We start from the raw sequence: 17,415 nt of genomic DNA, 5'->3' as shown, positions 1-17,415 counted from the left end.
GGCTTTCTATGAGTAAATGCTATGAAAATGTATGTGACTAAGCACCATAATGTGGATTTCTGAAAGCTGAATGACTTAAGGAAAAATCTGCTTATTTCTAAAAAAAAGCAACAGGTGGTTTCTTTTAATAAGTTATTAAATTTCTCTAAGGCATGAATTATCTATTATATAAGGGAAAGTGTTTCAATACAAGTATTCTGTCCTTAAGTTTGGTCATTCATGGAATCCAAACAGCCTTTATTGCAAAGCTCTGGTGAGTGCGGATCTGCCCTTCTTTCTCTAGTCTCTCCCATATTTGTAACATCTGTAGTCATAGTTTATGTGAATAATAAAGCCTGTGGAGTCCCCTGGAATTCTTACTCAATATGCTCCTGCTGCCTTAATTATTAAAAGCTTTTACGCCTTCATAAGAGATGCTTCATTGCTAGAGCCTCTCCATACACTAATTCTTAGAAGATGTTTAAGAAATGAGTCCCAGGATGGTGTCCATTGCAGGAATTCTGGATGGGGCTCTGAGCTTATGGACAAACATTGATGCAAACTGACTTAAGACAGTGCAATCCTTAAGGTTCCTTTAGAAAATATTGATAGCTGCAAAAAGTTTTGAGGGAGATACAGTTTGTATATTTCTCCACAACATTGTTACTAGTTTATAATAAATTCAAATCTCAAACCAAATTATTAAACAAACACAGTTTACCAAATGTGAACAAAACTGTATGCCCAATTTCTTCTGAAAATTTGATAACATCCCCACTCTCCATCTTTCCAAGTGCCCTGAAGATCACCTTGCTTAAAAGGTTTACTTGAAACAATTGTAACAATAATCTGGAGGCAAGATTTGGCTAATACTATATCTGGCATCAGGAAAACAGAATTCTCCACTTCAGTGTCTGGACTCCAATGCAAGTAAGATTTAAGCTTCAAACTTTGTGTCCAAAGATGCTTTCATGCAAGGATGGGAGGTATCTCTAAATCTTTAGACAACCTTCATATATCATCGGATACCACTACTGTTACCAATAAGAACCTATTTTTAATATTCATTATGCTTTCATACAAGCATTAATTTCACAAATGAAGCCTCATTTCTTATAGGCATTTTTTTTGAGACAGAGTCTCACTCTCTTGCTCAGGCTGGAGGGCAGTGGCATGCTCTTGGCTCACTGAATCTCCACCTCCCGGGTTCAAGCAATTCTCCTGCCTCAGCCTCCTGAGTAGCTGAGATTACAGATGTGTGCCACCATGCCGGGCTAATTTTTGTATTTTTAGTAGAGACAGGGTTTCACCATGTTTGTCAGGCTGGTCTTGAACTCCTGACCTCATGATTCACCCACCTCAGCCTCCCAAAGTGCTGAGAGTAAAGGTATGAGCTGCCACACTCAGCCTATATGCATTATTTTAATCAGCAGAAATCTAACACTGATGAGATATAAAGATAGCTGAAGTCCTTGTAGTACATTTCTCTGAAATGTGGACTTTCTGATATATGCCAGGAGATCATCCCTGGAAAGTGAATTATCAATTAAAGGTATAACTTAAGGGTATAACTAAATAATACATACATAGTATCACATATCAATGTTGATATATTTTAAGGGTATAACTAAATAATGCATACATAGTATCACACATCAAAGTTGATGTATTTTAAAGTTAATTTAAGATATGTGAATCACTAGTCACAATAGCAGAAACATGGAATAAACCTAGGTGCCCATCAACAGTGAATTGGATAAAGAAAATATGCTACATTTGCACCATGGAATACTACACAGCTCTAAAAAGAATAAATTATGTCTTTGCAGCAACATGGATGCAGCTGGAGGCCATTATCCTAAGTGAACTAATGCAGAAACAGAAAACCAAATACATGTTCTCACTTATAAGGAAGCTAAACATTGGGTACCTGAAGACACAAAGATGGGAACAATACACACTGGGAAGTATAAAGGAGTGAATAGGAAGAGGGATTGAAAAAAATACCTGTTGGGTACTATACTTACTACCTGGGTAACAGATTCATTCATACTCCAAATCTCAGCATCAAGCAATATACCTTAGTTAAAAACCTGCACATGTACCCCAGATTCTAAAATAAGAGTTAAAAAAGAACAAAAATTTAAAAAATTAAAATGCAGTGGTTATTTTGAAATTTTCAGGGATTATAAGTGTTATGGTTTAAAAAGTTCAAGGTCAGGCTAGGAGTGGTAGCTCACACCTGCAATCCCAGCACTTTGGAGGGCCAAGGCAGGCTGATTACTTGAGCTCAGGAGTTCCAGACCAGCCTTGGCAACAGGGCAAAACATTTCTATGAAACATACAAAAAATTAGCAGGATATGGTGGTGTACACCTATAATCCAAGTTACTTGGGGTGCTGAGGTGAGAAGATTACTTAAACTCAGGAGGCTGAAGTTGCAGTGAGCTGAGATTGCACCACTACACCCCAGCATGGGTGACAAAGTGAGACCCTGTCTCAAAACAACAACCAAAAAATGTTTAGGTTCAGGTATTGTAGGATTCAGAACTCGTATTTTAGCCATATTGAGATTTAAGTAATTTTGTGTCATAATGAGGAAACAAAAACAACTATGGAGTAGTAGCTCCAGAATTTCTGATTCTATTTGGAAGGAGAGTCTAGGAAAGTTGTATGGAAGCTTTGTTTGCATAACAGGACACTTTTTGACTTGGATGTTATGCTTATTTGGATGGCTTTTAATATGAGATTATGGGTGATCTAGCTTTGGTATTTTCACCAGGCAAACTTGTGAAATATCACTCTTTAAAAAGCTGGGGTGGGCATGTGTTCTGTTTTTAATAATTCATCTGCAATATGTATAAGGCATTTATACCACATATAAAAGATTTTTGAATGTTCAGTGATTTTAATCTATAAGAGAGACTATTTATTTGATGAATGGGAACTTTATTGCAGAGTTGATTTGAGCTCCACAGATGACAGTAAGAGATTGTGAAAGTTCCTTTCATATAACACTAAACATGAGTGTATATTAGGATCTAAACATAATGACAGTTCTAATAACAAGTATGTTTCTAGTCTAACAAAATAATATTACTTTATATTAATAATATTTGTTTTTTCTAAGAAACTAGTAAATTGGAGCGTAACACAATGATCAATCTAAGTATTGTCATAACATTTATAGTTTCATTAGCCAATTATAATTTTTGATTGTGATTTTTGAAAGCTATTTATGAAGCCAGCTTAACTACTATAAGGCTTCACTTTTTCATCTATAAAACTATGATCCTCTCTTGAAAGAAAATTGTATTTGTAAATCATCTATGATGAAAGAATCTGTATAAAATTTGTAAGTTCTTCCGTAGGCTGCAAATTATACTGAAATTTTTAAACATATGGTTGTCAATTAGTGTGCTTTTTTTTCTTTTAAAATAAACACTTCTGCCTTCAAATCCTGCCCTTTTCTTTAGAAACTGAAGTCATTTGTTCTTTGTTTTTAAAGTCTTTAATCTTGAAAGCTATTTTAGATTTCAAAAGGCTTAAAGCTTTTATGTGGTCCCTTGGGCTTAGGCAAGAAAAGATTTTGGGATCACTAACATATGGAAGAGATTGGGTAAGATCATCCTGAGAGAGAAAATGTAATGAGAAAGAATAGGACAGAGGAAAGAGTTTTGAGGAATGCCAGCATTTCTAAAAAAGGAAGAAAAGGAGTTCACAGTAAGAGAGAAGGGAAATTTGGATATTATAACATCTTGAATGCCAAGGAAAAAGATGAGTGAGTAACCAGGGACACCACTGTTTTACATTTCTGGTTAGGTTACAGAAGGTGGAAATGACCATTGATTTCCTTGTAGCTATGGATAAACTAAAAATAATGTTTGATATGGTTTGGCTATGTCCCTACACAAATTTCATTTTGCATTCTAGTTCCCATAATCCTCATGTGTCATGGGAGGGACCTGCTGGGAGATAATTGAATCATGGGGGTGGTTACCACCATACTGTTCTTATGATACTGAGTTCTCACAAGATCTGGTGGTTTTATGAGGGGCTTTTCCCCCTTTTGTTCTGCACTTCTTTCTCCTCCCACCATGTGAAGAAGGATGTGTTTGCTTCCCCTTTTGCCATGATTGTAAGTTTCCTGTGGCCTCCTCAGCCCTGTGGAACTGTGAGTCAATTAAACCTCTTTCCCTTATAACTTACCTAGCCTTAGGCAGTTCTTTATAACGGTTTGAGAATGTACTAATACAATGTTTGTATTTTAAGTCATCAAAGAGTTGTAGAATCAAATAACCCTAAAGGAACCGAATTCAAAAATTAGATAAATTTATCTGGATTATCACATGTCAATGGCCACTTGGATTCTGAGGTTAGCCTGGAGATCTGTTTTCCCTTTGTCCCAACAATTTGGCAAAGAAAAATTGTTTCTTTGCCAAATTGTTGGGACAAAGGGAACAGCATGGTGGAAAACACAAGTTCAACAATATCAGTAATTACATTAAATATTTACAGAATTAAAACTCCATTTAAAGTACAGAAAATATCATGTTGGATTTAGTTTAAAAACAAGGCCCAACAAAACAGTTTATAATTGAATGTTCTTTTATAATCCAGCCTGACATTATCTAGTCTTTAAACATAAGAATGCAAAGAGTTCGGAAATAAAAGGATTGGGAAGCTTATAATAAAAAGATTAATGTAGCTATATTAATGTCAGATAAAGTAGACTTCAAGCCAATAAGTATTACCAGGAATAAAGACAACATTTCATAATAACCCAAGGGTCAACTCATCAGGAAAACATAATAATTCTAAATGCAAATGCCCCTAGTAACATAGATTCAAAATACTTGAGACAAAATCAAACAGAAGTAAAAGGGAGAACAGACAAATCCATAATCATAGCTGGAAATTTTAACACTCCTCTCTCAGAAATCTGTAAATAAAGCATATAAAAATATCAATGAGTATATGATGGATTTGAATAATACCTATCAAGCAGCTTGATGTAATTGAAATGGATGGTACAACATACTCAGTAATTGCAGTATACACGTTATTTTATTTTATTATTATTATTTTTTGAGACAGATTTTTACTCTTGTTGGCCAGGCTAGAGTGCAATAGCACGCTCTCGGCTCACTGCAACCTCTGCCTCCTGGGTTCAAGATTTTCCTATCTCAGCCTCTTGAGTACCTGGGATTACAGGCATCCGCCACCATGCCCAGCTAATTTTGTGTTTTTTACTAGAGACAGGGTTTCTCCATGTTGGCCAGGCTGATCTCTAACTCCCAACCTCAGGTGATCTGCCCGCCTTGGCCTCCCAAAGTGCTGGGATTACAGGCGTGAGCCACTGCACCCAGCCTATTTTATTTTTACTTATTTATATATTTTGTGAGACAGTGGAGTCTTGTTCTATCACCAGGCTGGAGTGCAGTGGCACGATCTGGACTCACTGCAACCTCTGCCTCCCTGGTTCAAGCAATTCCTCTGCCTCAGCCTCCCAAGTAGCTGGGATTACAGTTGCACCACCAAGCCTGGCTAATTTTTTTTTTTTTTGTATTTTAGTAAAGATGGGGTTTCACCACGTTGGCCAGAATTGTCTGAATCTCCTGACCTTTGATACACATGATTTTTAAATGCATTTTCAACACTCACCAAAATAGGCCATAAACTGGGCTATAAATTAAGTTGCAAAATATTTCAAAGGATTGAAATCATACAGAGTATGTTCTCTGACTTAAATAAAATTAAACTAAAAAATCAGAGTTTAAATAATCACTGGGAAATATCCAAATATTTGAAAATTAAGAAATAACTTTTAAAATAACACATAGGAGATATCATAAGGGAAATTTTAAAATATTTTAGATCAAACAAGGATGAAAATACAACATATTAAAATTTATGGAAGGCATCTAAAGCCTTGATAAGAGAAAACATTTTAATACTACATGCAAATATTAGAAACAAAAATAATTTTATTTAAAAAATTTAATCTTACACTTCAGAAAGCTAGAGAGAAAAGAGCAAATTAAACTTCATGATTGTAGAAGAAGAAATGCCAATGATAAGAACAGAAATCAGTGAAATACAAAACAGATGAACAATAGAAAAATAACAACAAATCCAAAAGTCAATTCTTTGAGAAGATTAATACAAAGTTGTGATCCTCTAGCAAGACCAGTTAAGAAAAAGCAAAAAATGTAAATTATCAGTGTCAGCAATAAAATGAGATATGTGACTACAGATTAAAAAGAATAAGAATAAATGGATAGTATAAACAATGTTACTCCAACAAGTTTGACAACTTGGGAGAAATATATATTCCTTGACAAATACAATTATTTGAAACTAATCCAAAAATAAATAGACACTACAGAAGTTCCATACCTGTTAATAAAGCTGCATCTACAATTAAAAACATTTCCACAAAGAAAACTCTGGGCCCAGATAGATTTACTAATGAAGTCTACCAAACAATAAAGGAAAAAGCAAGATATCCTGTACAAGGTCTTTCAAAGTATACAGGAAGAGAAAGTGCTTTCCAACTAGCTCTATGAGGCCAGAGAACCCTGAAACTAAACTTGGCAAGGGCAGGAGAATATGTCCATGGGTGCCCTTATTTGACCCAGTTCTTCCTCCTGTTTGCGATTCTGCTGAATATACTGAGAACACAACATTCTAAGATAAGGATGAAATGTCTGGAAAAAATCCAGCCGATGTCTTTGTTCCTCTGTATTAGTCCGTTTTCAAGCTGCTGATAAAGACATACCCAAGACTGGACAATTTACAAAAGAAAGAGGTTTAATTGGACTTACAGTTCTGCATGGCTGGGGAGACCTTACAAGCATGGCAGAGGCAAGAAGCAGCAAGTCACATCTTCTGTGGATGGCAGCAGGCAAAGAGAGAGCTTGTGCAGAGAAACCCCCATTTTTAAAACCATCAGATCTCATGAGACCCATTTACTATCATGAGAACAGTGCAGGAAAGACATGTCCCTGTGATTCAATCATCTCCCACTGGGTCCCTCTCATAACACATGGGGATTATGGGAGCCACAAAATGAGATTTGTGTGGGAACACAGAGCCAAACCATATCATTTCACCCCTGGCCTCTCCCAAACCTCATATCTCACATTTCAAAATCAATCATGCTTTCCCAAAAGTCCCCCAAAGTCTGAACTTATTTCAGCATTAAGTCAAAAGTCCACAGGCCAAAGTCCCATCCAAGACAAAGCAAGTCCCTTTTTCCTATGAACCCATAAAATCAAAAGTAAATTAGTTACTTTCTAGATACAATGGAGGTACAGGCATTGGGTAAATACAGTTATTCCAAGTGGGAGAAATTGGCCACAACAAAGGGGCTACAGGACCCATGTGAGTCAGAAATCCAGCGGGGCAGTTACATCTTAAAGCTCCAAAATGATCTCCTTTTACTCCATGTCTCACATCCAGATCACGCTGATACAAGAGGTGGGTTCCTATGGTCTTGGGCAGCTCCACCCCTGTGGTTTTGCTGGGTACAGCCTCCCTCATGGCTGCTTTCACAGGTTGACAGCAAGTGTCTGAGGCTTTTCCAAGCACATGGTGCAAGCTGTCAGTGGTTCTACCATTTTGGGATCTGGAAGAGAGTGGCTTTTTTCTCACAGCTCCACTAGTTGGTGCTCCAGTGGGGCACTGATCCCACACATTTCCCTTCTGCACTACCCTAGCAAAGGTTCTCCATGAGAGCCCTGCCCCTGCAGCAAACTTCTTTCTGGGCATCCAGGCATTCCATACATCCTCTGAAATCTAGGCAGAGGTTCCCAAACCTCAATTGTTGACTTCTGTGCAGTTGCAGGACCAACACTATGTGGAAGCTGCCAAGGTTTGGGGCTTGGACCCTCTGAGGCCATGACCCCTGCTCTACGTTGGCCCTTTTCAGCCATGACTGGAGCAGCTGGGATGCAGGGCACCAAGTCCCTAGGCTGCACACAGCACGGGGACTCTGGGCCCGTTCCATGAAACCATTTTCTCCTAGGTCTCCAGGCCTGTGTTGGGATGGGCTTCAGTGAAGACCTCTGACATGCCCTGGAGACATTTTCACCATTTTCTTGGGGATTAACATTCTTCTTATTACTTATGCAAATTCCTGCAGCCAGCTTGAATTTCTCCTCAGAAAACGGGATTTTCTTTTCTATCACATTGTCAGACTGCAAATTTTCCAAACTTTTATGCTCTACTTCCCTTATAAAACTGAATGCCTTTCACAATACCCAAGTCACCTGTTAAATAGTTTGCTGCCTAGAACTTTCCTCTGCCTGATAACCTAAGTCATCTCTCCCAACTTCAAAGTTCCACAAGTCTCTAGGGCAAGGGCAAAATGCCACCAGTCTCTTTGCTACAACACAACAAGTGTCACCTTTGCTCCAGTTCCCAACAAGTTCCTCATCTCCATCTGAGACCACCTCAGCCTGGACCTTAATGTTTATATTGTTTCTGGCTTTTGGTCAAATGCATTCAACAAGTCTCTAGGAAGTTACAAATTTTTCCACATTTTTCTTTCTTCTTCTGAGCACTACAAACTGTTCCAACCTTTACCTGTTACCCAATTCCAAAGTTGCTTCCACATCTTTGGGTGTCTTTTCAGCAGCACCCCACTCTACTGGTACCAATTTACTGTATCAGTCCATTTTCACACTGCTGATAAAGATATACATGAGACTGGGCAATTTATAAAAGAAAGAGGCTTAATTGGACTTACAGTTCCACATGACTGGGGAGGCCTCACAACCATGGCAGAAGGCAAGGAGGAGCAAGTGACATCTTACATGGATGGCAGCAGGCAAAGAGAGATTTTGTACAGAGAAATTCCCATCTTTAAAACCACCAGATCTCATGAGACCAATTCACTATCATGAGAACAGCATGTGAAAGACCCATCCCCATGATTCAGTCATCTCCCACAGGGTCCCTCCTACAACATGTAGGAATTATGGGAGCTACAAAATGAGATTTGTGTGGGGACACAGAGCCAAACCATATCATCCTCCTAGAATAGGATGGTCTGCAATGCTTGCAGCCAGCAAGCCAAATGGTGCCCAGGGTCTGCAAGCCCGAGAAAAGTGCTTTTGGGGACCGTCAGCTACAGTGTGATATGGAGCATGAGCATTCAAGACTCTGTCTATGCTGGACAGCTTTTTTGGACCTCTGGATCCTAGGCTTCTGTTTATTTTTGTTATCCATCTCATAGTAATATATCTGCTTTGAGTGAAAAAAGCTAAACATGAAAAGGTACATATTTTATTACTCCACTTATATAAAGTTCTAGAACAGATAAATCAAAGCAATGATAATAGAAGTCAGACTTTTGAAAAAGGAGGTTGAAAAAGGAAAACAGAATGTTCTGGTGCGATGAAAATGTTCTAACACTTGATTAGGGTGATTGTCACAGAGGTGAATACATATATTAAAAAGCTATAGAGACAAATTTAAAATTTATACATTCTATTCTATTTCATTTGTCCCTGAAAGCCCTGAGAAAAATATAAAAATGCTGCATAAAGTAAAATATCAGCACTGAAAATCATCCATTGGAAGGAGGTCACTGATTGCCTTCTTCAAGAATAATAAATGTAAAATCAGTATAGATAGCATAGAGAGGAAGAGATGGAGACACTGAATATAGTTAATTCTTTTAAGAAGATTTGCTGTGAGGAAAAGGAAAACAGATTTGATGGTAGCAGGAGGGAAATGTATATATTTATTCTTTGGGCCCAGAAGGGAAAGGATGCCTCACAGATCTGAAATTCTTTTATTTAATAGTTATTATTGAAAAACTAAAACTCAGAATATTCCAAGCATTTATTTTTTGTACAGTTTTAGATTTACAGAAAATGTAAGGGTATAGTAGACAGAGTGGTAGCCTGGAGTTCTATATACCTGCTTTACCCTGCCCCCACCCCATCCTGTATACAGTTTCCCTTATTATTAATATCTTGCATTAGTGTGGTATATTTGTTATAATTCATGAACAAAATTGCTATATTATTCTTAACTGAAGCTCATGGTTTACATCAAGTTTCAGTCTTTCCATTGTACAGTTTTATAAGTTTTAAAAAATGCATGATGTCATATATGTATTAATACCATAATAGTTCAATGCAGAATAATTTTAGCATCCTAAAAATCTCCATGCTTCACTTATTCATCCCTTCTCCAACTCTCTTTTTTTTTGAGACAGAGTCTCGCTTTGTCACCCAGGCTGGAGTGCAGTGGTGTGATTTCTGCCCACTACAACTTCCACCTCTGAGGTTCAACAGATTCTCCTGCCTCAGCCTCCTGAGTAGCTGGGATTGCAGGTGCGTGCCACCATGCCCAGCTAATTTTTGTATTTTTAGTAGAGACAAGGTTTCACCATGCTGGTCAGGCTGGTCTCAAACTTCTGACCTCAGGTGATCTACCCTCCGTTGCCTCCCAAAGTGCTGGGATTATGGGCATAAGCCAGCACGCCCAGACCCTCTTTTTGTTTGTAAATAGGAAATTGCCAAACTATCTCCAATCCTTTGAGGCCCTGGTAACCAATGATCTTTTTACTGTCTCCATAGCTTTAGCTTTTTATGTTACATAGTTGGAATCATACCATATGTAGTCTTTTCTGATTTGTTTCTTTTCTCTTAAAAGTTAGTTCTGCACATTTGCAGTCAATCTTTTCTTTTACCCTCAGCATCAGACAACTATTGATCTGTTTTCTGACTCCATAAGTTTGTCTCTTATAGAAATTTGATATACATACAATCATACAACATGCAGATCTTTAAAATGGCTTTGTTCATTAGCATATTTGTCAATGTCATATCTTTGTTGCATGTATCAGTAGTTTGTTCATTTTAATTGTTGAGTAGTATTCCATGGTATATATTTATTTACCGCAGATTTTGGAAGAAGCATTCTCATTGTATTTTTCAGGTTCCAAGAATTTGTTACTGTTGTCACCTCTCTTGTTTTGCTTGTGAATTTCTGTCTTTATAACATGCAGTTATAGTGAAGTTTTTGAGACACTGAAGTTGGTGGTGTTTGTTAAATTTGCTCTTTAAGAAATTTTCTTTTCTTTACTTCATAAGGTGATAGGTAAAGACCTGTTCCATTATTTTACTGTGAGGAGAATAATTACTACAACAATTCAATATTTAAAATTAAAATATATCTGGTAACTTCATCTGTCCTTTTATATATTTTAATAATTAATTACTTTAATGAGTGTAGAATATTCTCACAGCAACAAGCAAATTATCTTGGCCAGGATTATTACATTTAATGGTGCCTACTAATTATCTTAATGTGTTTGACTATGAGAAAGTATATGAAATTTAACCACAATACTGATGGTATCCCCACGGCACCTATTCCTTTATTTTAGTTTTGAGACAAGGTCTCACTCTGTCACCCAAGCTGGCATGCAGTGTTGCAATCATGGCTCCCTGAAACCTCCAACTCCTGGGCTCTAATGATCTTCCCACCTCATCTTTGAAGTAGCTAAGAATACAGGTGCTTGCCACTGTTCCCTGCCCATATTCGGTTTAAACATTTTCAGATCTTCTCTTCTAATTGATTATTGACTTCGTGAGAAAAATTTATGTCTTTATCAGAATTGCAAACTCCGTAAAACCTACAATAAGACTATACTTGCTTTGGGTACTCCTCATATGTCTGATGAAAGCACTAACTTTATTTTACATGCATTTTAAGAAGGAAAAGTTATCAAGGTTGAAGGGCATCATACTCAAATTACTTATATTTCATAGTGTAATAATTGATAGATAATCCAAAGAACCACTTCCATGCCATTTTTAAAGCCAGCAAAATTTTATAAAACCTTAGAAGAACTATTATGGTTTTCTTTTATAGAATTCTTATTAAAACAATCCATCTGATTATCATCTATGCACTTAGGCAAAATAAAAGCTTACTGGCATTATGTGTGACACAGTTCGTTCTGAGCTCTCAATTTTTCCAATTGTTGTGCCAAAACTATTTTAAAATGGCACCTGAGCCTAGCATTGCTTAATATGTTCCTTGGACCTTACTTGGTAAAAGATAAGTTTATGTTTTCAAGGCTGCCTTTTAATTTCTGTTTTTAGTAGAGTTTAATATGAATTTTTAAAACTTACCTGATGACCAATTCTAACAAGAATACAATGTTTAAAACCTGAGAATTTTTGGCTTTAAAAATGAAGTTAAAGTAAATAAAGTACAGAGATTGACTTTATATTATTTAAATAACTTTTTTTATTTTTAGAAATTAGATTTGAGATTAATCAATTCATGTTGGAATATACTTGGAATTTTTTAAGTTTTTTCAGAGACTATTTAAAACATTTTTTTTCAAATTAGAAGAATATTGTAACTGAGGAGTGTGATGCAATTCAATTTTGTAACTTTCTGTTTTTTTCGTTATTAGACCCAATTTGTGTTGTTGGAATAAATAACTTCTTAAAGAATTATTTTACTCAAAGTGAGGTCTGAAAATTTATAACAAGTTACCTGATTGTCTTACTATTTTGAAACGTAATTGGTTTGATTTATAAAAGATGGGCTGATGTTTTATTTAATGGGTTTGTTGTTTCTCAACATAGTCTGCCTTTTTAAAAAGATCAGTTTGTTAATTTTCCCCCCAGGAACTGTAGATATAAGAGTAAGGTAAAAATAATGTTAATAATGAAAATAATATTTAGTTGAAAACAACTGAAGTGGGTGATAGCATAGGCTTCTTCCTCCTCTGGCATATTAGAAACAACAGTATGGTTGAGTAAGAGTAATAAATAAACATAAGTTATGACAACTTACTTGTCAGAAACCATTTTATGAGCTTTGTGTGTAATAAATCATCTTCACAAGGTAGCTAATATCAGTATCACCACCATTTCATAGATGAAGAAACAGAGACAAGTTATTTGGCTGAAAAGATGTGAAAGTGGGCTGAGCATCCAGACAGTGTGGCTCTGGAGTCCACGAGCCACATCCCTCTACATCGCTGCTATAAAGGATAATTCTCCAGAAAAAAATGTGAGAGAAATTATACAAGGACAAGATTTCTTTCACATAAAAGATGAATAACGATAAACAGAATAAAACATAGTAATCATAATGGAGCAAGAATCGAACTAAAAGGTGCAAGCTCAATGTGGCTCTAGTTTACTAAGTTACTAAGCAGTGCTATTGTGAGATGTTAATCTTATTTGACTCATACTGAAAAGTAATAACTAAAAGCCATTAATAACTATAATAAAGAAAATAAATCTCTCTCATTAAAATCAAGAAGAGACACAGACTGTACCTTTCATACTTGCTAGTTTTTCATTTTAATTATTTGTTCTATTTACTGACAGTATTGTGATGGTAGAAGCAGGATGGAAGTGGAAGGAATTGGAGAATCATTTAATTTTGAAATGCTTTTTAGGCATGCAAATAGAGATGTCAGGTAAGCTGTTGGATAAATGTAACTCAAACTCAGAGGAAAAGTCTGGAAGCCTGGGCTAGAAATACAAATTTGGGGATCATTACAATGGTATTTAAACTCATGAAATTGGTTGATATTATCCAGAAAAAGGGTGAAAAAAGATAAAGAAGTCTCAGAGTAGGGTAAGAGGAAAAGTCAATAAAGGAAACAGAAATAGTAGCCATGGAACAGTGGGGAATTCTTGAGAGCAGGGACACAGGAAAGGAAAGTCAGCATGGTCAAGTATGCTTAAGGCTGCTGATGGTTAGATGATGTTAAGTCTATCCACTGGGCTGAGTAGCATGGAAGTCATTGGTGAATTTAGAGAGTAGTTTCATTGGAGTGTGGAGATAGAAACTAAGTTCATGTGTGTGGGAAAACTGTGACAAAGTGAAGTTAGAGAGGGCATAGTAGACTAATTCTACCATACTTCCTATAGTTATTTTTATAAGAAAAGCCCAACTTTAATCACTACCTTCCCCATTTCTATGAAACCATTTCCATGAAAACACACAATATTATCATATTTTCTCTGTATTTTTTTACCTCTCATTTGTTCATCTAGTTCATCTTTTCCTTCAAAATCCCTCGTTTGGATAACTCATTTTCTATTGTCATAAGAATCTTCTACTTTTTCAACCATGTCTTCAAATGTCATCACTACTGTCTCACCTTACCTGAAGTTGTTTATTACATCTCCCCTCACATGTGTAGGGGCCTAGAATGGGCTCATTATTCGTGTTCACTATTACCATTTCCAGGCAATACTCCTGCTCTTTTAATACTTATGCTACCTGGCCATATTACACATTTCTCTTACTGCCATATTTACTGATTTCCTTATCACTCGTATAAATTCACTGACATTTCAGAATGTGTAAAAGATTTCTTTTAATTTTTTTCAAAAATCTTTTCAAATAGATAATAGTTATCCAGAAATCAAAGTTAAAAATGTTTTTGTCTGCTTCTCATAGACGGTGAGAAATTTAGCAGTCCTCTCATAATCCTTCTCCCTCCCTACCCCATGTCCAGTTCTGACTAACGGGGTCTACAAAGCCCATCACAGTGGCCTTCGGCACCTGTAACTGGGTTCATTCTGTGCTACTTTCCTCCTTATTTTTGTGTCCTTCGGGCTGTTCTTTCTACCTGCAATAGTCTTCCTTATCTAGTCTCATTCTACTTCTTAAATCTGTGACTTACTACTCAGATCGCTATTCAAATGTCCTTTTCTAAGAGAAGCCTGCCTTCGACTCCCCAGATTAGGCCAGGTGCCCATCCATTGGTCTCAGTGCCAAAGGGTATGATGATTTTGAGTGAGCCTCAGAGTATCATACAGATGAACTCCAGACCAGGCCTAGGCAGATGGAACCATGAAAAAGGCAAGTGTAAGAGCAAGAGCTGAAAGATTGATTTGGTCTTCTCTATTTGAGATTGAAAGCATAACGTGTATTTCTTTCCAAAAGAGGTACTGAATGTAAACAAAAAATAGTAAAATGTATTTTATATATATATAATTCATCAATAAAATACATTTCAAGAACCTGACATTTAGATTATTCACTCAGCTATTTCAGCCTTCAGGTTAAGGACCTCCTTCATGAAAACATGGTTGGATAGGGTTTAGGTTATCTTTAAATAGCAAAACTCTGTAGGAGTCTGACATGTTAGCTCTTCTGCTTTTGATGACCCCAATACTCTTGTGTTTTTTTCCTAGAAATATTATTTGGGGCCAAAAGACAACTCAGAGAAACATTGTTTCAGCTATGTCAGACAGTAAAGATTTTGACTATGAAATTTTCTGCTTCTTTAACTGTCTCTGGATGTTATCTCTGAAAAGTAAGTTAACATATTTTCTACATAGAAGACACCAAAAATAGACAAGTATGGGAGAATAACGTGACTGCTGGGGGAGCTAATCTAGTCCTTCAGAAAATAGGGAGGAACTGTATTGTAAATTTTTGGTTATAAAAATACTCCACATGATTATTTTGATTTCTAGATTACAAAGTGTTTTGACAAACCAAAATTTTTCTCTTAATTTATAATCCACTTTGTCTTCATGAAACATTAATTTATGTCTAAATATACCTTTAACCCTAAGAACATTTAAATCCAAGTCTCTTTAGGGCGATACTTTTCTATTTGAAGTGGCTCTATTAAGTTTAGATTAATTGAATTTGATTAAAAAGGATCAAGTGGCCAAGAAATTGTAGAATCTGTAATTTTAGATAATCTTTTAATATTAAAATGCTTTCCTTTCATATATTCATAATTAAACTCTTGATTCAGTAACTTTCCATAATATCTAAATATTTTATATATTATTCACCCATCATCTCAAATCTGTTAAGTAATTTCTTAGTAAAGACAGGTGATATATTGGGTAATGACTAGGTTTATTGTTCAGCATTACAAAACTTGAAAATGAATCTACCTTCAGAATTATTTTCTTCCTACAAATAGGTGCCAATGGAGACAATAAACCTCTGGATACCAGAGAGATTAATTAGTGAGATGGTCTCTGGAGGTCTTCCCTATCAGTCCTCAGCTCTGATTTCTGAAAAAGTCCTCCAAACCAAAACGTTTCTTTACTTTGTGAATGTAAAATTCTTTTTATTTTAGAAAGTGGCCATGCATTTCAAGAGTTGGATTTAATTTATCTAGTTGTCTATTTAACTTTTCCATAAGTCAAGACAGAGGCAATTCTTTGGCTGGATAGCCTCAAACTGATGATGTCACCATTAACACAACAGCAATAACAACATATAGAAACTCTGTGGGTAAGGTAAACTGCAAATTCCTTGATTGAAGATAGAAAGTGATTATGAAGGTAGATGATTTTTGAAGTTTTGTAATAATAGGCAAGAATAAAAAACTCGCAATTGCCTATCGCCAGAAAATAGCATTGACCCTGTTGAAGCTATTTGTTGGTATTAAATACACACGTTATAGATCTTCATTTTTTAAAATATTTCCTGCCTTTTTTTCTAACAGTTGAAAGCAGAATAAACATTGTTTTATTTTTTAACACTGAATATGAAATACTTTTCTTTTTCCATCTATTCTAATAAGATAACCACCAGGCAGTACATATTTAGAGGCAGAAAAAGTGATGTCTGACTAAATTATTTTCTTTGAGTATGAAGAGAAAATTTGCAGGTCAAAGAAACCTAGGTGTTATGTATTAGTTTATAAAATTTAGCCAAGTCATTGAATTTCTCTGGGCTTCATTTACATTATGTATAAAATGAGAAATTTGGACTGAATTATTAACTCTTCCAGTGCTGGAATTCAATTACTATTTAATTACCATGGGTCATTTTAAGATTAAAAATTGAATTAGAACAATAAGTCTTTAACAATCATGAAAGAGTTATTAAGCATTTAATTTATGCATGCTATTTAATGTTTTTCTTCCATAAAATACAAAGCATTATCTACCTTGAACTAGAGTATATTCAAAAGGGAAAAGTCAAATAGACAACGATGTAACATGTAATTCATGTTTTTCAAAAACTGGTTAGTTTGGATCTGACCACTTTGAAACAGTTGAAATATTTTGCCACTATTAATTTAATCTCTCCAATGATAAGCACCTCAAATTACTTTTTAAAAAGTAAAAAATGGATAGAAATAGGTATTTTTGTACTTCTATTTAGGTCGGCCTGCTTATTCTTGAAATAAAGTTAATTTTTTAAATGACAAAAAACATTACATTTTTACTGGTATTATTTTATATGACAGGAACAATTGTAAACAAATCTTATTTACAATTGGGTAATCCTGAGAGGACTAACCATCTTTGGAGTGTGACTGTATATTTAAGGTCTCTTCTGATTTTTATCAGTTAAAATGAATGTGACAACATAATAAAAATTATTGTTGAATTATAAAATACATTTCTCGTAGGTGTATGGCCCTGAAAATATATATGTAAATCAATTTTTCTCA

General features: G+C 35.6%; 2 long non-coding RNA genes across 2 annotated transcripts in view; one reads left to right on the top strand and one right to left on the bottom strand.

Moving 5' to 3' along the window:
- Nucleotides 1-15,258, top strand: part of LOC116560878 — a 63,433-nt gene extending 48,175 nt beyond the window's left edge. The window contains exons 2-3 of the long non-coding RNA XR_004273183.1: nt 12,897-13,031; nt 15,179-15,258. This is a non-coding gene — a long non-coding RNA (uncharacterized LOC116560878). The remainder of the gene's footprint in view (nt 1-12,896; nt 13,032-15,178) is intronic.
- Nucleotides 5,530-10,458, bottom strand: LOC116560879. The gene is made up of 2 exons (XR_004273184.1): nt 10,416-10,458; nt 5,530-5,601 (listed from the first exon to the last, which is right to left on the bottom strand). It is a non-coding gene; the product is annotated as an uncharacterized LOC116560879 (long non-coding RNA).
- Nucleotides 15,259-17,415: the final 2,157 nt, after the last annotated feature.

The sequence above is a fragment of the Sapajus apella genome, unplaced genomic scaffold (assembly GCF_009761245.1).
Source record: "Sapajus apella isolate SASKATOON/1434 unplaced genomic scaffold, GSC_monkey_1.0 scaffold27, whole genome shotgun sequence".
In the NCBI taxonomy this organism is placed as follows: Eukaryota; Metazoa; Chordata; class Mammalia; order Primates; family Cebidae; genus Sapajus; species Sapajus apella.
Note: the sequence above shows the minus strand (reverse complement) of the source record. Positions and strands in the feature narration are given on the sequence as shown.